A 23,192-nucleotide genomic window follows, 5' to 3' on the forward strand; every position below is an offset into this window, starting at 1 on the left:
CTTTTGTGGATGTCAGATTGATACTGAAAGATTGTCAGCTACTTTTGTTAGCGCAGGATAGATATCGAAAGGTTGTCGACTTCCATTTAGGCACCCTGGTCTTGGAGAAGGTGTATTTACTATATATGTATGGCCTGAGCCATCCCAAAGACTCAGGGTGAGTAAAAAAAAAAAGTGAACAAATAAAAATACCTACATTACAGAACAGAATATTCTATAATATCGTGTTACTAAGTTGTTCAAATGTCCCTATCTTTTGTTACTTTCTCTTGATGCAGATATATTTCCTAGATCAGCATATAAGATGTCCCTCCCAAATGCCTTGGTAAATGTCCAAAATCCCAGGGAGGAGGGTGGAATGGTAAGAGAAAAGAATATATTGTGGGAGGACAAAGATTGATATATGGATGTGGGGGACTGAACCCCTTCAAACTGCACTTTATGTCTCATCAACTATTACAAATCAAGTCCAAACCTTCCAAAATTTCATGCCCAACTCGTAATGGGCTCACCAGGAACCAAAACTCTCCACCATCAGACACGCATCCCTTCAATAAGTCCCTACCTTCATCCAAAACTTAACACTGCTCAATCATTTGAGCTAAAAGCTTTGGGAACTCCTTTTTTTTTTTTTTTTGGGCCACTCTTCTTAATGGCAGTGGGTACTATATATACACAAGTGGCTAGGCCATAAAATGAGGCATGTGCTGAATCGCTGCACAGGAACCCTCCTACTTTGTGACAGTAAGTTTGTGGGAAGGAAGGGGAGGGAAGCTGCCCCAGACAAGCTTCCTTGGAAAGTCCCTCAGCTTTCTCTGAGAAAGCTCAGAAAGTCCAAGCTTAATTATGAGGCGAGTGAGGGAAAAATTTCTCAGTGGTGGCCAGGACTTCCTTTTTTGCTGACTTAATCCTGAGTTCCAAAGGACTAGCCCCCAAAGAGAGATCTGATCACACTTCCCCAAAGTGCAGAGGCTTGAATTCTGATGAATCGGCAGTTTGAAGCATTTTATAACTCTGTGGGTATGTCCTTGTTGTGTGGAGAACCACTAAAAAAGCCTCTCTCTGCACCTTTGCTGTCTGAATGTGGGCCTCTAAATCAGCTTATAGTCACAGCACAAATAATGAAAAATGTGGAGAAGAGAAGGGGTTTTCTCCAAGGTCCTTTCCAACTGTTGATGACAGGAGCATAGTCAGACCTATGAACAGCTGGAGTGGATTTCATCATTTTATTGTATCCTGATAGCCCCTTCTCCTTCTTTTAACTCCTGTAGTTCGACAGAGTCCGTCCCTGCAGTTTGCATAAGTTTGCAATTTATTTATTTTTTGCCAAGGGCATAGCTGTAGCTGAGTGACTTTGTAAAGAATGGTCATTCACCCATCATTCTATTTAGCAGAATCACTCAACAGCATTAAAATGCTGAAGGCATTTTAACTGGTGTGGATATGTTGCTCTTCCTGGGCAGCTTTCATGATCCTGTTAGCTGGCAAGCCTCTTGGTGGGTTGTCTAAAAGGACACTTCTGAGGGAAATTTGTTTTATAAGTAAAAGATGTCTGAAACAGCATAATTATATGGAATGTTCCTTGTTACTCCCATTCTTTATGTGTCTAATCAGATTTCATTAGCTGGCTTGTCAGCCGAGGGGCTGGGGGTGGCAGTTCAGAATCGATGCAATGCACATTTCGCAAAGTTTTGAAATATATGTTTGATTTTTGCAGTAACTATGGCAAAGGATGTTGCAAGGAGTTGCAAGGGAGATGTTTCCTAGAATCTGACCTTGTTCATGTCAGTAGGGTAAATGGATTGGCTGATATGCCAGATGAAAACATGTCCAATGGGATCTAGACTGCTAACAGCTTACAAAGGATCAGTAACCACCTGCCTCTTTCTTAGTGGTGCTTTATTAAAAATAATGTTTACTGGTGATGGTGGTAGCCACACTATGGGATGGGGGATGTATAGCCTCAGGCAGTTACTAGATGAACTGCTGGGATGTCACAGTAAGCTTAAGGAGCCATTCTGCCACTGGCTCAGCTCTTCTGACCCTAGAGAGCAAGTAGGAATGCAAAATCCTCAGGAACACGAGGCAGAACCAGAGCAGCCTAGAACAGCAAGCTGTTGTTCAACATCTGGGGGTGAACATGGGCTCCCCATCCCTGCTGTCAAACTGCTACTCATGGCTTTGGGATCTGGGTGTGGAAATGAGCCCCTTTGGGGTTAGACTGACCCACATACCAAGGGACTGGGGGGAGGGGGGGTATAGTCAGCCAGGAAGACAGATGGTCTGTCTCCTTTGTATAAATTTATTTTAAAAAACTTGTTCTGGTGTGCTTCCTCATCATCATTATTTTTTTAAAATCTACATGACATTCTTACTTAAAAAAAATACTACTTACATGTTATTAGACATGGTTATGAGGTGATCTGAGGACAGGGGCGGAGGAGGGGGGTGCGGACCGCCCTGGGTGTCACTGAGGGGGGTGACAAAATGCCAGGAGGCACTCACCGTGGGGCCTGCAGTGCTCTCGAGCCACGTGTCTCTCCTGGGAGAGATGCAGTGGCTAGGGCACAGGCAGGCTCTGTGTTGCCCAAATGGTCCTCCCACTGCCTCCCCCCAGCTGTAGGGCGGCTGAGTGGGAGGAGGCAGGCAGACTCGGGAGCCCTGCGGTTCATCCTGCCCCTGTGGGCGGCTCGCCCCACACCTGGGCGCACCACCCCAGGTGCCTGAGTGGCTTCCTCCACCGCTGTCTGAGGGCTGCCTTTTAAAATAAATTTTCACATTATTTTATCAACCACCACCACCAGTAAGACCTGTTCAAAGGGACTAGAAATGCCCCTGAAAGTTACGTTATGACATGTCAACCCGCTAGGGACCTTATGCGGAGAAGAGGTGGCTGGCCCCATCACTAATCAAGAATGCTTTGCTCAACACCTGAAAAGTTGCAACCAATGGGTCAGGTTCAAATGCCCGTAGGTTGAGGAAAGGTCACAAGGCAGCTTCTGCATTATATAGCATTTCTGCATGGTCTATAGTACGTGTTGTAGATTGCCTTTCCACTGAATCTTAATAATAAAAAACTGGCCTCAGTTAACCAAGTGACATGTTTCTCTATTCCAGGAATAAATGTAGCCATCCTCTCTTCATTCTAGTTTTTTAAAACAAGTTTGATCACAGAAATCATCCAATTCCATCAGTGGTATGTTGCTGGTGATAAGACAATCTCTTCTGTATAACCATGAACACGTTATAGGAGATACATTTCCCTGTTGAATTATAAAATTCATCACATCCTGTAGCTGGTTTCTTTTTTTGCTTTCACTGCATGGCCATAGAGGAACTGCCTAGAATATCAGCAAAAGCACCTGTTGTCTATGAAAAACTATATGGGGATATTGAACTATAAAGCTTAAGGAGGTTAATAAATTAACAACCAATTCCACCAGGGCACATTTCACTCACACAATATGTGGCTCCAAGGCTGCACATGTCCCCTGCCTAATTTTATGCAGCACTTCAGAAATGGTAGGACCAGCTTTGCCTCTGGTCCATCTCTGGGGGAATCACTCTTTTCCCTGTCATATTTGTAGGTGCCAGAGAGAAATAGGGTGAGAAACAGATGCCATCCTGCAAATACTGCAATACACTTTTGGTTCCGGTCCCACCCACTGCCACTATGTGGTACCCAACATATTCCCCTTGAGGAAATGTGGCTTTTGACAAAGAAGAATGTTCTCCATTCGTGGTTTAGAAGATTGAATTTTGGAGTTATTTGGCCCAATATATGAGACTGTGGAATAAATATTTATCAGTGTAATACTGGTATTAGCAATAGGAAGGAATTTCTCTGTTTGTGAGGAGGCCCAAGCTCCAATGACCCTCATTCCTGTTCATAAGGAAGGCTCGCTCAGTTCTGAATTCTGAACTGGGTTCTGATAAAAAGGAGCCAGGTTATTTTCCTATTTCATTTGGAAAAATAACCAGGTTCTGCCAAGTTCAAGTCCAAGCTGAGCCAAGGAGAGACCAGCCATTACTAGTACTGTTGATTTGAATTAGCCTTGATTTGATTGAATCAGGAGAAACATGTTCAACTGGAATGAGATTAGATGCAAGGCATCATTTTCTTAACTCTGCTGTTCTTATCCATGCTCCTCTGACACATTCTCATTTAATTAGTCTAAGGTAACCTAGTGTATTGGAGTTGGCCATGGAACAATTGGTTGTTGAACTTCTAGTACCATTGAATCATGGGGTAGCCTTGAGGTACACTTAACGTTTTTTCAATTCATTTCTAGTTTCATTGAATGCAGATTCCCAGGCACACAGATGGAACCAGAATTTGTGACTCAGTTCTTCCATCCTTGAAAATGCCAAGCATGACTACATTCCTAGATCACTGTGAATGATGTGATGATTACAGTGCACATCATTTATCCAAATAGCATAGAGGGCCATTGGAATAATCAGAAGCTCAGATAAACAGCCATGCTATTTACAAGGGTTTGCCATGAGTCAGGCCACATAGCTGGGGGTAGAGGGGTGTAAAGAGGCAACACAGGCACTTGCCTGCAAAAATAAGATATATTCTAGATTTCCCCCCTGTATTTTTACATGGACCAAAATTTTATATTTCTGATTTTTCTCCATATGCTATCTTGCATTATTAAGAAAATGAATACTTTAATGGAGACTATTTCTATAATTGGTGCATATATGTGTATACATCACTTTATTGCTCCATTCTTTTATTATACACCTGGTGATTGGCAGTTGAAGTTACAAGAAGCAAAATTAAAGTCCTGCGCTCACATTTTATCTGTAAGGGCCCATTCACACATTTAGCATATTGCGACACAAGCCTGGCCATGATTCTCCATACCATGGTACCCCTCAGGTTGGATTAGCTCTGTTGGTTAGAGCATGGTGCTGATAATGCCAAGTTCATGGGTTCAAGCCCCATTTGGGTCAACTGCATATTCCTGCATTACAGAGGCTTGGGCTAGATGATCCTCAAACTCTCTTCAACTCTTCTATTCTAGATTTATGGATTACTGCAGTGCATTGTACATGGGGCTGTCCCTGAAGAATGACTGGAAATTGGCAGTTTGTATAGAATGCAGATGTTACACAACTTACTAGGCTGGGTGTTGAGATTATATCTCACATGTGCTTAAAGAACAGCACCAGTTCATGGTGTTTCTGTGAGTATGATTGAAGATTGTAACATGGGACTTGGGGCATAGCTTCTGAAGAAATGTTTGCATTCACATCAGTCTACCTGCATGCTAAAATTGTTGTCACAGAAACTTCTCTGGGTGTCTCCTCACCCAGAGAAGAGTTATGGGTGCATAACTACAGAGGGTCTTCCCTGTTGTGACATCCTATTTGTGGAACTCCCTCTTCAGGAAGCATGTGCCAGGAAGGCCCTTTTAAATTCCCACCTGAAGGGGAATTTTACTGCTGCTTTATCTTCCTGTTTTTATGAATTTCTTGGCTTTTTATTGTATTTTTACCCTTTTTATCATCTGTAAACAATGCTGATAATGGGATTATGAGCATCAGGGTAACAAATCCCCTAATAAATATTTATAAAGCGATGAACTCGCAGTGTGAATCAGTCAATAGGTTTCAGATAACCATAGTTCAGAAAACCTGGTTCATGTTGTAGCTACTCCTATACACATGCTAGCTATTCTTAGCATTTTTAGAGCTGAATGACTTAATCTATTCTCAATTCAACATCTTCTCACTATGTGTTTCCCCAATGATTTACTCGTTAAACTGCTGCACTCTTGTATTTAATGTGCAAGGCTTTGAGGGGATATGGAATTAGCTGTTTCTCTCTGTTTTGCAAAGTTGCATTGCGCATATGGCAACATCATTTGGTAGCATCACTGAAAACTGCCTACTTCCCGGACAAGCACACTGAATCTAGTTTTCCTCCAATTTCCATCTATCACCCTGTGAAAGCTAGCGCAACAGACTGAAAATAGCTTCTCAGCAACTTCAAGTAGAGATTATCTGTGGTGTGTCTTGCGCGTCGGGGAAGTGGGATGCTACTCAAACATGTGATTTTCCTTTTGAATGGTTTGACAACCAGGTTGTGCCATGGGATAGCTTGCAGGATGACTGGCACAGATATTGTCACCTGAGGTTAGATTACTCAATCTGTAATTAATACAAGCAGTGGCCAAGCTGACCCCATAATATCTGAATAGGCTCAACGGGGCTATTCTCAAGTAAGTGGCATGATAATTGCAGGCCAATATCCTGATCTTATGCACAGATGGCACTCCTGAATGAGTGGAGACTTCCCTGTTCACTTCAGTGGAGGAGATGAAACACCCACCCATCCTTTTGCATATGCAGAGTTTTCCCTTTTCTGTTTAAATTAATGGGAAAGTCATCGAAGGCAGGGAGAATTGTTGGATGGTTGGGTCAGGATCTTATATTCATGAGATCTGCAATTCAGTTCAGCCAGAATGTACTTAACTGAAGCCAGTTTAGTTCTATTAGACTCCTGCTCAGTTGGTTTGTAGATCAGATTTTTTTTTTTAATTTGTCCTTAATCTGGCAAATGTTCTATTTCCTAGGGGGTCCAGGAAACTTCTCTAGCATTTTGGTATACAGCTTTTTTGCTTCCAGAGCCCCCCAAGTCTTCAGTGTGTTCCTAATTTATATGGCAATGCTCCAACTGTTTTACCAGCACCAAGCTCTTTTAATAGCATCAAGCACTGGTGTCTCGGCTCTGGAGCAAACAGAATAGTTTGGGTGTGCTTTTGTCTTTGATGAATGATTTTCTGTTGCGTGGTTATTTGCAATAATGGGCATTCATTATCAAGAGAGAGTCCTTTGCTCAGGAGTCATCATGGGGCATGCTGCAAATGAATCTTGACACGACTTTGCATTTGTGTATCAAGGGCTCATAATGTGCATTTATTTGTGTAATGCAGAATGCAGTTTTTAAAAAACATCAAAGTGCAGATCATACACAGCAGATGCTTCTAAAATATCACATCTTGGCCAATTCTTCTGCAGTTTTTTTTCCAACTTCCAAATATCTTGGTGCACATTTAAAAGGAATAACCTGCCATATTTTATTTAAAACCATAGCCAAGTTTGAACTTATAGAAGCACAAAGAGCAATGGAATGCTCTTTTTATTTTTTATTTTTAATAATTCCTGTAACTTTAAATGCTGTAATAGTTTTTATTGTTTTGTTTAAGAAAAAAACTATGAAAAATATACTGCTTGAGGTTCCGCCTGGATCAAATTGCTCCTGTGTTATTATACAATGCAGAGTTTATTGTTGCATAAATACAAGATTGAGTAGTACATATGGTATGCTTGGTTATGTCGTTCTGTATGAAATCTGCAATGCATCCTATACATGCTTACTCAGAAGTAAGTCTTACGGTATTCAGTGGTGTTTATACCTGGATGAATATGTCCAGAATTTCTGTTTGAATTGTTCTAATTTAACAGGATCTTTTTGATACTGCTGACGGCAGGCATATTTCTTTCCCACATTGTTATTCTGTTCGTATTCAAAGAACTGTTTAACCTTGTTCTTTTAGCAGTGCTTGGTAATATCTTGCAATACAGAAAGTTCAAAATAATGTATGAGAAGTCATTACTTCTCTCTGTAGTAGAGCATTGTGAGATGCAGAGACCTGAAAATATTATTTCAAGCAACCAGGTAAATAACATTCACATGACCATTATAGCCTTAAACTGTTTTCATGAAATGTCTGTATTTGATTACATCTTGTGAGAGTGAGTTGAGGGTCTGTGCGAAGTAAAACTAAGCACTTTAAAGAAACCTATATTCCTTAAAGTTGCCTCTATAGTTATAGAGGAGAAAAGCAGAAATTTGTTCAGTGTATTGTAAAAGGTGGGTGGGTTTCATGGTGATATTAGGAGGGGGAAATAGTTAATTTGATTAGCAAAGACTAGAAATATTATGGAAAAGTTTACTGTATGGAACACAGAATGAACCATAATATTCCTATATTTGTATATAAGCTGGTAACATTTAATAAGGGCCGTGAAATCCCAATCAGTTGCCTTATAAATATTACCTAATGTATTGTAATACATATTATTATTATTATGTCTCTTTTTGCCATTGGTTCTGTGCATGATAATGTAATAAATGTGCCGGTGAGTTTCCTCCTTGCTTTCTTTCCCTTCCCTTCCCCTCTCCATGCTTCTAAAGCCCTGCACTTCAGTGTATTTTATTTATTCAGAGTACAGCTCTTGGCCTGCTTAACCAATCAGAGAGGCTTTAAGGGCCCAGGACTAGCCATGGTGCTGAGCTCCAAATGTGATTCCAACCCTGACAGGAGGATTATAGGAAACAGATGACTTACGCTTCTAATTTGTGGCCTTAAATTGCAAACAGAATTTCAGGAGTCGAGCAGAGTAATAAATGGCAATAGAGAAAGCCACACACAGCCAAATCAGTATGTGGTGGTTGTAGGTTAAACTAAATAGGAAGAGACAGGTTATGATGGTTTAGTGTATTACAGAGAAGAAAGTCTTAAATTACTAGTGCTGAGAGGTATTGCACTATAGCAGACAGTATTCCATTGTATAGTCTGCAGATAGCATGAGCAGAACAATAAAAAGGCAGGTTTAGCAGAAAACCTGTTGCTGGACAAATCTTTCCCCTTACCTAGAAAAGAAAAGCTGTGTTTTATGTTTGCTTTGACCTTAACTATATGTTGGCCTCTTAACATCTGTTTTCTACTGTTGCCGTTTTTCACACCAAATTAACTGTCAGGGAGTCAGATAAAGTAAGTTTAAAATACTTCCAAATTATTATTTTTTTGATTTTCCACGATGGCCCATAATACTGCCTCCTGTTTCCCCTCTTTATCTCAAACTGTATGAAAAAAATAATCAACAAACTTACACCAGATTTCTTTCTGATAGAAGGCATAATGTCATTGTGATTCTAGCACACCATACTCTGACATAACATTGCAGGAGATGAATCCTGGTATACGCCATAGTGCTGGAAGATAGTGTAGTTACAGTAATTCATTGTTTGCTAACTAGGACAGTTTCCGGATGATCCCCCCCCCCAAAAAAAAAAACCACCACAAAATGTTTCAGGAAATTTTAAAAAAGGGAATTTGCAAATTTCTTTTTAAAAATGTTATGTATGTTTTTAATTTATAACAAATACACATTTCAGCAACACACATACACACACACAATTCTTATATACCAATCTTTGACTTCCTCCCCCCTCTTTTTGTGGCACTATAAATTTGTTTACTTTCTTTTCCCCTGCATATCCCAATTAACTCTCTTTATTCTTTTTCTCATCTATTTCCTATACATTTTATAAACTGAAAGTTTTTTACAATACAGTGGTACATCAGGTTAAGTACTTAATTCATTCTGGAGGTCCGTTCTTAACCTGAAACTGTTCTTAACATGAAGCACCACTTTAGCTAATGGGGCCTCCCACTGCTGCCGCGCTGCCGGAGCACGATTTCTGTTCTCATCCTGAAGCAAAGTTCTTAACTCGAGGTACTATATCTGGGTTAGGGGAGTCTGTAACCTGAAGCGTATGTAACCCGAGGTACCACTGTAATCCTGCTAATGTCTTAATTTGTTTGTAAATATTCAATAAACAATTTCCATTCCTTATTAAAAGTTTTCTTGTCTTGATTTCTTATTCTTCCAATAAGTTTTGCCATTTCTGTATATTCCATTAGTTTCTGTAGCCATTCTTCTTTCATTGGGACTTTGTCTTCGTTCCATTTTGGGGCAAATATCATTCTGTAGCGGTAGTTGCAGGGAATTCGCAAATTTCATGATCTAAGAGGACCAAAGTGATTCTTATTCATAGGTGCTTCCAGACTGGGTCAGGGCTTCTTATGCATAGCAGTTTTTTCCCCCCAGTGTCTGCACTATATTGTTGGTTTCAAAATGCCTGCCTTCCCAATTTATCTGAATTTATGCCTTTTGGGGGGAAATCCAGTAATGCAGACATGCTACCAATGACCTGTTTCTGATTATATCAACAACCTAGTTGCAAATTAAGCTCCTCTCTGGAAGCACCCAGAACTACTGGATCACATGGTTTTCTTGGAGCATCTGATTTTGGGCAGCCCAGTTTAGTGCTTGCAGTGAAGTGCATCACAGCCAACAAATGGGGTCTTTATTTCTATTGCCAACATTTATATTCTTCCCCTTCAATGTCCGCTGGCATTTCCAGGGTGGCAAAGGGAGACGAGGAGCAACAATAGCAGGAAGTGATCAGTTTGACTTTTCCTACAGAGGCACTTAAATTACAGAGGCTGCAGTTCTATACCTACTGACATGGGATTAAGCCTCATTAAGGAAAGGGGAGTTTACTTCTGAGTAGACATGTACAGGATTGTGCAGTTACAGGACCAGTCCTTTGTTTATTTACTCAGAAATATGTCCTACTGGATATAATGTACCTGACTTCTCAGTAAATGTGCCTATGACTGCAGACGTGGCTCTTTACTCAGTGTTAATGCTGATTTCACACAAGCCTTGTGCAATAGTAAAAAGATTTAGCAACAGTGAAGTCTGCCTTAGGTTCTCAATTTACAGGTGTGATAGTCCCTCCCCCCCTTCACTACAGCAGTTACACACTTTTGTGTTTGCAATCTCTTAGGAAGGAGAGGAGAAATACCAACCCCAAATACTAATGAGCTACTGAGTTGCTGTCTAATGATTTCTAATAAAGAGATAATTGTCTTGAAAAAGACAAATGTTCAAAATACAATGATAAGGTTGGTGGGTGGAGGGAACAATTCTTTGCTTCAAAGCAATGCTTGAATATATTGTGGCATATAAGGCTTAAAGATGCGTATATTTAATCCTCGAGCCATGTAATGGCATTTTCTTGGTCAGATAATTCATCATGTTAAAAACTTTAGTCATTGGAAGCGCTGTGTTTTATTTCAAGCATCAAAGCCCACTTACATCAGAATGAACGAAAAGTGTTGTCATTGCCAAATGGTTATTGTTTTAAGCAGGTCTGTTGATTATCATTGGAAATGACTTGCTAAATACATTTTGATTAATCGCTTGCAAAAATTATGCTTGTTAGAGCTGCTTTCTATTCTGTTCTCAGCGTAGGTTATATAGCTTGCTTCCTTTACAACTGGGATGCGTAAGCCACCCCTCCCCCGCTCTTTAAAGTTACCTGGTGAGAAAGGAAAACAAATCTTAGTCTAAAGCTTTTGTCTAAAAACCCTGGTTCCCTTTTTAAACACACACACACACACACACACACACACACACACACAATTATTATCTATGCCATACAGGAAAGAATGGAGCCTATATATCAGACCTGGACATTTTCCGACAGGAGATGGCTTTTGTTTTTGCACCCCGTCAACACCGATCACCTAATTAAATCTGATATCTCTGGCTGCCACAAAATAATTTGTTAATAGTTCTTTGGGAATTTACTTAATGAGTTTAGATGTCTTTTGTATGGTACATGTGGGGGCATTTTGGAAAATGGAGCTGAGAGGGGGAAATGGGGGCAAAGCAAAGAGGAGTTCAAAACAAAACAAAACAACCCCCCCTCTCCACCACCCTCCTGATGCAACCAAGCCAGACGCGGTAGGTGTAGTTTGAACACACATGCTTGTGGACTGTAGTCATTCATTAGCAGAGAACAGAAAGCAGTTCTGAAAACAACACACAAAAACCTTCCCTATCAAATCCAGCCGTGGACATCTGTCAGGGATTCAGATGCTACACCTTGATCAAGCCGAGACGGTGGCACCATTTTCTTTAACAAACACCAGAAGCCTTCCTTGAGCCTTTATTTTAACATTTTCTCAGGGGTTAGATTCCCTTTCTTCTCCTGCTCTGTGGAGAGTAAAAGGAGCTTGTTAACTTGCTTAGATATTTTGACTGCTGATGCACTCCGGCCACTTGCCTGTGGTAACAGTGTCAAAGCGTTACTGGGGATAATTGCTATATTTGCAGTCCGATGAGTGCCTGGACTTGGCTGCGTGTGCAAGCGGCTAAAACAGAAAAAGGGCAAAGGAGAGAGTTCTGTGAATCGCCTTCCATGCTTTCCCAGTGCCTCGTTCGTGTGAACAAATGTCAAATTAATTCAAACTTTGAGCGGGGAAAAGAAGGTGGGAGGTTATAAAGAAGAACTTCAAAGTATAGTCCATGCCCCAACCTGCATTGCTTGAGGATTGGTCAAAATACAGATCTATTTTGTTGGGTTGATGGCAGTGTTTTATAGGCCTATCTAGAATGGAGGGACGCGGGTGGCGCTGTGGTCTAAACTACTGAGCCTCTTGGGCTTGCCGATCAGAAGGTCAGCATTTCGAATCCCCGCGACGGGGTGAGCTCCCATTGCTCGGTCCCTGCTCCTGCCAACCTAGCAGTTCGAAAGCATGTCAAAGTGCAAGTAGATAAATAGGTACCGCTCTGGCAGGAAGGTAAATGGTGTTTCCGTGGGCTGCTCTGGTTCGCCAGAAGTGGCTTAGTCATGCTGGCCACATGACCCAGAAGCTGTACGCCAGCTCCCTTGGCCAATAAAGCGAGATGAGCGCCACAACCCCAGAGTCGGTCACGACTGGACCTAATGGTCAGGAGTCCCTTTACCTTTACCTAGAATGGCAATGCCATTTTTAACCGACATGCCCCACACCCCATGGATCCTGGGAAATGACATCTGGTGAACTTTTTGTTACTGATTCCATGCTGCAGCTCCCATTACTCTTGGGGGGGACAGGGAGGGAATGGCTATTAAACCAGTTTAACCCTGTAATAGAGATAAGGCCTACATATGAGGAACAAGTCTGTGGAAGAAGATAGAAGGGTTTTATTGATCAGTGGGCTGTAGACTGAGGGCAGAATGAGCTAGAACAGACCTGTCCAGCTTGCGACCTACTCATACAAATGGGGTTCACCAGCCATGCATTGTTTTTTTTTCTTCTTCTTTCCCTGAGGACTATTGCAATCTTGCTGTCTTTCCGGTCAACCAACTGCTGGCAGACGAACAGGAACTGGGGGGGGGGGGGGTCTGTGTTTCACTTGTGACTGATGGGTTCCAGAATCTGTGGCCAGTGCTTGAGCCAAGAGCGAAGGAACATGCTATGGCATGATGTTTTCTGTTCATGTGCACCTTCGTGGCATTTGTTCTCCTCCTGCCCTGCCCAGGAAGGAAGGACTGAATGAGGAACCCAAAACCAAGAAGCTAACAGAGCAAACTGTCCTGATCAAACAGATATTCATGGAGGTGGAGCTTAAGAAGAAATGAAAGACTGTAGAGAGTTGTAGGCAGGAGAAATGTCCACCCTGCATTTAGTTGTGTCCAACTTCTTCTCTGTTGGACGGGCTGGTACTTTATCTCTCCCCAGATGGCTCCTCCTTTTATGAAAAGATGGATAAAACCTCTTGGCAGTCTGAGACCAGGCCCTTAGTTTTTCTGTGAGTGATCGGTTGCAGCTTAGATGTCCTTAACAAAAAACAAAACAAAACAAAAATCCTCCTAGAATCTCTGGTAAACATTTCCTGTTGCTATACATGCCCAGCCCACAACAGTAGTCTTGGTGTGTGTTTGACAAAACACAGCTATTCCCATAATGTCACATTGTGCAATGTAACATATTTTCTCTTCTCATAGAAGTGTGAGAAAAGTTGCCTAAGAAAGATGTCTGTGCTGGAGCAGTTTCTAGGCCTTCAGTAAAATACATGACCCTCATTCTGGTCAAAGAATGTTTTCTTCCCATTGTTGTTGTTGTTGTTGTTTAAACTAGAACACCCAAGGTCCATCAACCTGACCCAAGTGCAAGATTGTGGCTCAGAGTCCTGGACGTGCACTTGCAATCAAGGAACAGCTTGCACTGAACTACACACTCAGCCCAGCATTTTGTTTTTGATACCAGAACTGAGCTCACAATGCCGACTTGCAAAAATCCGCACTGAGTTTTCCCCCCACCTTTCTTGCTTTCAGGAGCCTAATTTAGATGAGGAAAGCCCTTTGTTGCTGCAGTTTTTAGACAACAGAGAGTGAGAGGAGTGAGAGTCACCCAGAGCATTCCCGGTAGATCCAAAGCTATCTTCTACCCAGACTTTCTCTATGGAACTTGGACACAAGGGTACAACTTTGAAACTCTATGAATTTGGAACTGGGGAGCTTTGAACCACCAAAGGGGCAAACCTTTGAGCTCGTCACACCACATAAGCGATTAGAGAACTGGGCCAAAAGTTATTCATAAGACCATCTCTCCATTTTAAACTTAGAACACGTGCTGTAAAACATTTGAGCACCCCTAATTAAGAAGTAACTAGAGAGTATTAAAAATATTAGTTACATTGTCAATTGTGTCACAAGTCATATACAGTATAGATTGCATCTGACAATTTTTTGATGGCCCTTCATTTAGTAAAGATGTGAATAATTTATAGATGCTCTTATGACATCCATTTTCCGAATGGAAATTGAGAATATAATGGAATTTAATGTTATTAATATGCAATAACAAATGGCAACTTAAGGAAAGATCGGTTATAAAATATACCTTCATGATAAGAATTGCATTCACAGCTTGCTGTGCAATTAATTTCTTTTTCTTTCTTCATCAGGAAAGCCAGAATGCTTTTTTTTAAAGAATTCTGTTCAAAGAAGTCCATACTTTATAGCATGATGCTTGTGGATTATGTCACTATGAGCAATATATATAGACCAGATATGGCTATTGTAGTGCACCTATGCACTTGCAGCAAGGAGTCTTATTTTACTTATTTAATCAGGATATTTATAAATCACCCTTCCCACGGTGATGTACAACAAACATGCACGTAACATAAAACAAGGATTTTTTTTTAAAAAAGTGAATATTTCAACATGGTTAACAAAGGCAATTTTACTTGTTTTATTAAGATACTGAAATATTTATTATTAATGTAAATCTCTCTCTTGGAACGTGAGGTGTGCCACCATATAACAGTAATGCCAACAAATGGCCATAGTTGCATGGGTGTGCATGTATAACGTGTATATTGCATGACAGTTGGTTCAACTCATTTCAACCCTCATTAGGGACACCTTAGGCAGGTAAAGGAAAGGGTAGAGCTGTTGGAATTGTTAATAGTTTTCTACAGCTCCTTTCCGAGTATGCTGGAGCTTCCTACAAAAGTACTCAAATGGAAAAGTCAGCTGCTGAGCAAACACTCGCCCCCCCACCCCAGCCTTCCACATCCATGTGATATTTTAAAAATTATGCCCTTTTGAGGGGTCAAAAATTTGTGCTGGGTTTATCCCATTATCATTTTTCCCTGCTACACACAGAAGAAAAACCCAAATAGAACCAAGGGAGGGCTGCAGGCAATGACAAGGCATTAAAACATAATGGGCCCGATCTTTAGCTGGTGTAAATCAATGCAGCTCCAACGCTGTCAGTTGAGGATCCAGCTCAGGAGGTCAAATTGAGCATACGAGACCTCCTGACCTCCCCAAATAAATCTCTCCGAAGCCCTCTTCACCTTCTCTAGTCAGCTCAGAAACCCTGAGAGAGGGATTCAGTTTGCAACACTCTCCCCTGGAGGCAATTCCCCATTTCCTGTACTATAGCCCAATTTTTCTATCCTCCTGGGTGGTAAAGACAAGGAAGTATAGAATACAGCAATTTCACAGGAGCAGGAGTCGCAGCCAGGAAGCTCTCAGGGAAATGGATGCATCCTGCATTTTTACTGTTGCTCGTAGCAAAGGCTTCAGTGCGCTCCTTTTCTAATGCAAAGTGAAGTCTACTTTGTTTTTCCGCCTCCAGAAACCTTGTGAAGATGGCTGATGCAGGATGATGTGCATTTTACCTGGCAGCCAGGAGTGTTTGTTTAATACGGGATATTATTTTGAATCTGGCAAGATGCTGAATGCTAATGCTCAGCATGCTAATGACTGCCCTCTGCTCTCACGGAAACCATTAGGTACGGAGGGACTTTCGACACATGGCTGAATAGACCTCAGAGCAATATGTCAGCTGCCATGAGGGGGAGAAAAGAAATCCAGCTGGGGTTTTGCAGCTCACTCTGTTATCCAGTAGAGATTCACCTCCATAACAATTAGAGTCCTGGTTATAGAGAATTGTCCACAGCCAGCCCTACCATTAAGCAAAGTGAAGTGGCTGCCTCAGGCAGTAGATGCTGTGCTGAAGGACAGGCCTTATATGTCACGGGGCCTGTCCGAGGCTCCCTAAGCTAGCCTGCTGCCCTCAGGTGGATGCTGACAGCGGTGTCCTCCTCCTATTTAAGTAATGTCCACCATTCCTACATGACGAATGCCAAACCACCACCCACCATGGAAGCAGTGTAGGGTAGGTGAGGGAACTTACTCAGTTTGGATGATGGGGGGAGGGGAATCCTGAAGGAGCGTCTCCACCCCCATCATTCAGCCCAGACACTGAGGTCCAGTGCCGAGGGGCTTTTGGCGGTTCCCTCCTTGCAAGAAGTGAGGTTACAGGGAACCAGGCAGAGGGCCTTCTCAGTGGTGGTGCCCCCCCTGTGGAACACCCTCCCATCAGATGTAAAGGAAATAAACAACCACCTGACTTTTAGAAGACATCTGAAGGCAGCCCTGTTTAGGGAAGTTTTTAATGCTTAATTGTGTTTTTAATATTTGGCTGGAAGCCGCCCAGAGTGGCTGGGGTAACCCAGCTACATGGGTGGGGTATAAATATATTATTATTATTATTATTATTATTATTATTATTATTATTATTTTACCTGACCCTAATGTGATCTTAGAATGCAACTTGAGAATGAGTGGGCAGGCAGGGACAAAGTGGGCTGGCTTGGGGCAGGCATGGTCTTTTGTAGTATACAAAAGTGTAGAGCCAGTGTGGTGTAATGGTTAAGAGTAGTAGACTCGTAATCTGGTGAACCAGGTTCGCGTCTCCGCTCCTCCACATGCAGCTGCTGGGTGACCTTGGGCTAGTCACACTTCTCTGAAGTTTCTCAGCCTCACTCACCTCACAGAGTGTTTGTTGTGGGGGAGGAAGGGAAAGGAGAATGTTAGCCGCTTTGAGACTACTTCGGGTAGTGATAAAGCGGGATATCAAATCCAAACTCTTCTACTTCGTAGTCTACAAGGCTCTGCCACCCCACTGGAGTATCATGTGTCATGTGCACACACACGCTGACATGCCTCACTTATGTCCAGGGCTGGATGCAGTGCTACATCCTTCACAAACTGTACACTAGGGCCTATAGATTTCAGTAGATGGAGGCGCGTCCCACACAAGTTCCTATGTATGAAGGGAACACTGCAGCACTCAACAGAATCCATTTGTCCCCTTCCTTCCCCCAAGCAGCTCTCTCTGGGTATCTCTCATGTCGACCTCTCACTGAGATCTTAAATTATCCTTATCCTTCTGAAAGCTATACTTCTTAATGGTGATCGTTTGCATTTTTACAACTGATTGAACAGAATACAGTTCTCAACAGCTATTAAGGGAAGTCCATCTTTGCTTGGTAAATGCTTATTGAGTTGAGGAACAAAGCTGTGAGCCTATTATGTGAAACTGTAATGCGAGATCCATTGTTTGAAGGTTTACTGTTGTCCTTTCTCTCTTTTTCTTTCCTTTCCCCCGCCTTTTTGCCTGAGCAGGATGTGAATATCTCTGGTGGATGGAGGTTAGCTAAGTAAGTCATGCATAGATGGAATTTATTAAGTTTGCACGGTAGTGACAGCTGTGAGTGGGAACAGTAACTCCAAGTGTGCCAAGGGCTTGAAGAGAAAGAATTTTCATATGTGTGTCTTAAAGGAAAACTGCAGCGTAATTACGAAAGCTGTCCTAACCACTGCATCCAATTACAGAGGGAATTCGCTAAATATGATTTTAAAATTGTAATAATTTGACAGAAGGCTGCCATTTTGAGTCTCAGGAGGCAGATTAGGACAGAGGAAAGTCAAGTTTCATTAAGAACCGCTGGAAATCAGACAATTTAAGGTAAATTCATTTAATTAGAGATACATATAGCACTGTCTGTATAATCAAATAGCTGCTTTAAGAACTCTGTTAAAGGAACTAATGTGGCTTCTTTTGAATATGGAATTTCCCACGTAATACTTTGGAAATGTAGTCTTGTAGCAGAAATGTTCCCCCTCCTTAATATACTCTGCCTCTCACGATGACAGTGACTCTGACAGGAATGTCATTTTAAAATATGTTTTCTTTTAGTAAAAGGATGGTTCTGCCCATGAGGTTGGATCCAACAAAACAGACAGATAAAGTTCATCTCCTACTTTAGGATGCTCTTAACCAGCCTACAAAGGCTTTCCCTCCAGCCTCTTGCTCTTCGCTGATGTAACTAAGAACATGTACAGGTAGGAGACAAAGTGCCTTATGCCATCGTGATTCCTCCTTTGACTTGTGCGTATTTATTAGAATTTGCGTAGAATGTTTGCAACAGGGGGCGGCTCTGACAATAGCAATCTGAACTGAGAAGACCGCCAGGCAAAAGGCCACACACCATGATGAACATGGACGCCTGCTGGAACAATGATGCACAGAAGCCAAAGTTGAGGTGGGCTGAGAGGGAGGGCAGGAATACAGGGGGTCTCTGTTTCTGTAGCAATGCAGCTACATCAGGCATAGGCAAACTTGGCCCTCCAGATGTTTTGGGACTACAATTCCTATCATCCCTGAACACTGGTCCTGTTAGCTGGGGATGATGGGCGTTGTAGTCTGAAAACATCTGGAGGGCCAAGTTTGCCTATGCCTGAGCTACATCCTCTCCTGCGGGGAGGGGATGGAGAGGAGGCGGGGTTTCTGTCAAGTATGTGGCCAAATCATCATCAGCCAGCCAGTGGCAAAGGAGGACCAGCCCAAAGGTTCCGTAGCGATGCAGAGGAAGAGAAAATTGAAGGCAGAAGAGAGATAAGATAGAGGGGATAATGCAGGGGTCAGCAAACTTTTTCAGCAGGGGGCCGGTCCACTGTCCCTCAGACCTTGTGTGGGGCAGGACTATATTTTGAAGAAACAACAACGAGCGAATTCCTATGCCCCACAAATAACCCAGAGATGGGCATGTTCTACTCATGTAAAACCATGCTGATTCCTGGACCACCCGCGGGCCAGATTTAGAAGGCAATTGGGCCAGATCCAGTCCCCAGGCCTTAGTTTGCCTGCCCATGGGATAACAGGTCCTGTAGACCCTTGCTTCTCACATCTGAGACCCAAGCTAAGATGGCAGCAGTGCAGGACACCCATCAGTCCTTTCCTGCCATAATCATTCCTGATTATGAGTAGAGTGTCCTCTGCACCTATAGCTCTATAGACTTTTGACACCCATTTGCATAAGTTGGGCAGGGAGTCTGCTGTTTCCGAGTCCTTCTTTTGCACAGCTTCATGCAGCCATCTTGATGAAGCTGCCCCGCTCTTGAAGGAGCAGGAAACAAAACTGCAACCCACTGTGAAGAGGAAAAGGGATCAGTGGGCAGGGGGAGAAGGGCTAGTAATGAGGCACAGCAGAGTTATCTTAGATGGCTGAATCATGGGACTTTTTTCAGAGCAGGAGTGATGACATCATCTGCCAGAGTATAATTGATGGACACTCCTTGTTCTGGCAAGCAACTGAGGTGATAATGAGGCTTTCACGTTTGTTTGTGAGAACATAGAGGGAGTCATAGAAGAAGAAAAATAAGCAGAGGCTGGATACTTCTTTCCTTTTGTTTGATGGCGTTCTTACTTCATTCTAGCAGTTTAAATGATAACGCTTCCTTGCAAGACTGTTTTTATTTCATCTGACTGAAAATCTTTTGTGTTTTCCAAGTTAAACCTATACATTTGGAAGTAAGCACCACTGAGCTCAATGGAGCTTAACCCCCAGAATGTATGTATTGGATTGCATTCAGGCTAATACAAATACTTTTCTGTATACTGCTCCTTTTTGGTAGATAGGTATACGCATGTGTAATAATGGATCAGCATACCTGACTTGGGGCGTGACTCTGGGGGACGAGTCCCACACTTCAAAGCTTACCACTACACCCTTAGTCTCTATGTGCAAAGGCAACTTCCTGTGTTGTAATTCTCTGTACCCTTGCCAAACTACAGTTCTCTGGATTCTTTTTGGAAGTGGCGAATGTTTGTGGTTTCGATATACAGTGGTACCTCGGGTTACATACACTTCAGGTTACATACGCTTCAGGTTACAGACTCTTCTAACCCAGAAATAGTGCTTCAGGTTAAGAACTTTGCTTCAGGATGAGAACAGAAATTGTGCTCCGGCGGTGCGGCAGCAGCGGGAGGCCGCATTAGCTAAAGTGGTGCTTCAGGTTAAGAACAGTTTCAGGTTAAGAACGGACCTCTGGAACGAATTAAGTACTTAACCCCAGGTACCACTGTACCCATCCCTGCCGAACCATCTTCCATGTGACCTCTTTTAAAACAGATGTGTATCAAAGAGCTGATGCATTGTACCTAGTTACTACAGTTGTTCACTTTGTGCACTTGAAGGTGTGAATGACAGGAAGGATATACCATTTATGAATGAAGTTCAGCCATACATCTTCTTTTCTTTTTGTCTGATAATTTTGGAATGGCATCCTGCTCTTCTCACTTAGTCTTGGCTTGTTTTAGAGAGCTCTCGGTAAAGAATTAAATTATTTCTGATTTTGCAGAGCTCTTTAGGTGGCATCTTTTAATTTTCACCTTTTCCGGGACTTTTGTTGCAACCCAAGATTTAACATGCAGCAGGTTAATTCCACGGTTTTTAATGAAGCACTTCATTCTCTCCCCTTTTTGGTTGTTAGACCACATGGGATACGTTCCCTTGATGTGTGGGGAGTTCTGATTAGATGAAAACATACCTCTGAGGAAGCTCACATTATCACACATGAAACAACAGAAAGAGAAGGGGGAACGATGTGTAGAATCATGTAAAAATAATGGTTGTTAATCAAATTTTCCCTTAATCATTCTCCAGCATTGCTGTGGTAGCAAAGGTGGTCAGAAGGCATGCCAGGATATTCAGGCTGACATGAGATGGAACAAATAACATGAAAAAGGAGCCTCCAAGGAAGCTTGCATTACCACACAGACATTATTTCATATACAGAATTTGAGTCTCCTTGGTTTCTTCCAATTCTGAGAAGGTATGTGCTATTATACAACATTTCTGGAAGTTGGCAGCATGGATACAATCTCAGAAGTGTGTGTGATGAAGTTGATTATGAGCCTCTACTTCAGGGGTGGGAAACCTCAGACTCTACCCGGTCCTTGGGATTTTCCTTCCACTACTCCCCTTCCCAAGATACGCCCTTCATTACTTCTGCTTTCCACCCTTTTTGAATGGTTTTGCCTCATAGGAATGTGTCCCCGAACTCTGATGATGCTTCCAGCTTGTGTGGGTGGAGCATAGAGTGAAGTGTGTGTAGAAACGAGTCAGTGGTTCAGACGTATACCCAATGCTCCAACTACTTTTGCCTCTGGTCTGATCCAATGCAACATTGGCATGTTGTGGTCCTTGAGGGTTTCTCAGAAGAGAATGTGACTCTTAGCTTGAAGAACGTTCTCCACTCCATACTGTCACCTTCCCCTGCCTGTCATTAACAATGCTATGTCTCTATGTTAAGAGGAAGTGTGGCAATAGTCTTGTTTAAAACTGACCCCATCCATTAACTCAGTGGAATGCAAGTGCCTTTCAACTTCATTCCCTCATCTATAGTACAGAGTCCACCATAACGGCTTAATTTACAGGACTACTGTGAGAAATATTCCAAATAAGCGTGAACTTTTTTGACTACTTAACGTTCGCATAGCACTTTCCCCTAATGCTTAAGAACTTTATGTAACTTTGCAAAAATCCTTACAATTGAAGTGCATGTGATTAGAGAACCTCCAAGTGTCTTTGTATCTCCAAAGTGATATATCATGACTTTCAGCTGTGCCTCTGCACTGCTTTTTTTAAATACCTACATGGTTCTTTATGTGCAGACAATGTCTTATGTCCAGACAGTATGGAGTACCTTGGACTCCCTCATGTAGTTCAATACTTTCTCATTATTTTCCCAAGTTGAATTGCTACCTCTCCAAAGAAGAATACTTTAGTAAATAGTGATAAGATTGTACCATATCATGCCTTGACAGAAGCAAATAATGTTAACTCCTGGTACCTAAATATGTAAGAAATCTACAAATGGGTGAGAATTAAAACTGAATTATTATTTTTTGCCATGTGAGATCCACGTTCCTTCTAGCTGTTGGAGGACTGTCAATACATACTCCATGGGAACCATCCCTTAGTGAGTCTACTGTTCATTGCAACAGGTCCAGGGGGCTCTTGATGCTGGGCTCTCTGTTGGGGTTTCGGCCTTTGGCAGATGACCAGCCCTGCTGACCCTTCACACGAGCCCTGTATGAGAAGGATTACTTTTGAAAGTAGCTCTATGGGGGGGGGGCACTAGGGGCGCATTGGAAGATGGCCGACAATACCATCTCTCCGACCCACACGGGGTAATTAAGAGGCTGTTATGGGAGTAGGCAGCCTCCCTTGTTGCCCCAAGGAAATGGGGAACACTGCCCTTGCCTGTTGTGCCCATAAATCACCCCCTAATTCGAAAGAAGGGGGTGAGGGCCCTAGGCATAATGCCCCCATGTGGACCTCGGCTCTCCTGGACGCTGTCTCTGATCGCGCACTAGCTGCAGCAATTTGGAATAATTAATTACAAAAGAAGCAAATGCACATATTTCAAGTGAAGAAGGGGAGTGAAGTCTGCTAATTTAAGTGACCTCTGTGAAAGAAGACGACGTGTTGGAGAAACAGGAATATTTTACGATGAAGATACACCAAAGGCTGGGTATGTTGACAACGGGACTGAATGGGGGGGGGACCTTTTTTACTTTCCTTCTATGTGATTTACAAGAACCCCTCCTCATTAGAATCGTCGGTTGAACTGACCCAAGCAGGATGATTAAGGTCTGTGTGGAGATAAACTTTAACCAAAAGTATGCTTTATGGAGATCGAGAAGCAATAAGAGCTTTTGGAATGGCGCAGCAATTAATTCGGAGTCGCCATCTTGCCAAAGGATTTATAGCCAGGAGGAGGAACGGACTTGTTTTCAGACTGCATTCCTGGTGAATCTCCTCAGAAGTTTTGAGAAAGGAGGCAGATTGGTGAAGATTAATGATGTTAAGACTGTTTTGATGTATGGAAGTGATGT

The 23,192-nt window shown here is 42.3% G+C and overlaps 1 long non-coding RNA gene across 3 annotated transcripts in view; it reads left to right on the forward strand.

Moving 5' to 3' along the window:
- Positions 1 to 23,192, forward strand: part of LOC307226485 — a 134,985-nt gene that overhangs the window by 73,306 nt on the left and 38,487 nt on the right. For 2 of the 3 annotated variants that reach the window (XR_013843465.1, XR_013843466.1), the window contains exon 4: positions 20,956 to 22,166. This is a non-coding gene — a long non-coding RNA (uncharacterized lncRNA). Of the gene's footprint in view, positions 1 to 20,955; positions 22,167 to 23,192 lie in introns of those variants that run through there. The other variant, XR_013843464.1, reaches the window with a different exon arrangement.

Source organism: Podarcis cretensis (assembly GCF_951804945.1).
Source record: "Podarcis cretensis genome assembly, chromosome: 1".
Classification (NCBI taxonomy): domain Eukaryota; kingdom Metazoa; phylum Chordata; class Lepidosauria; order Squamata; family Lacertidae; genus Podarcis; species Podarcis cretensis.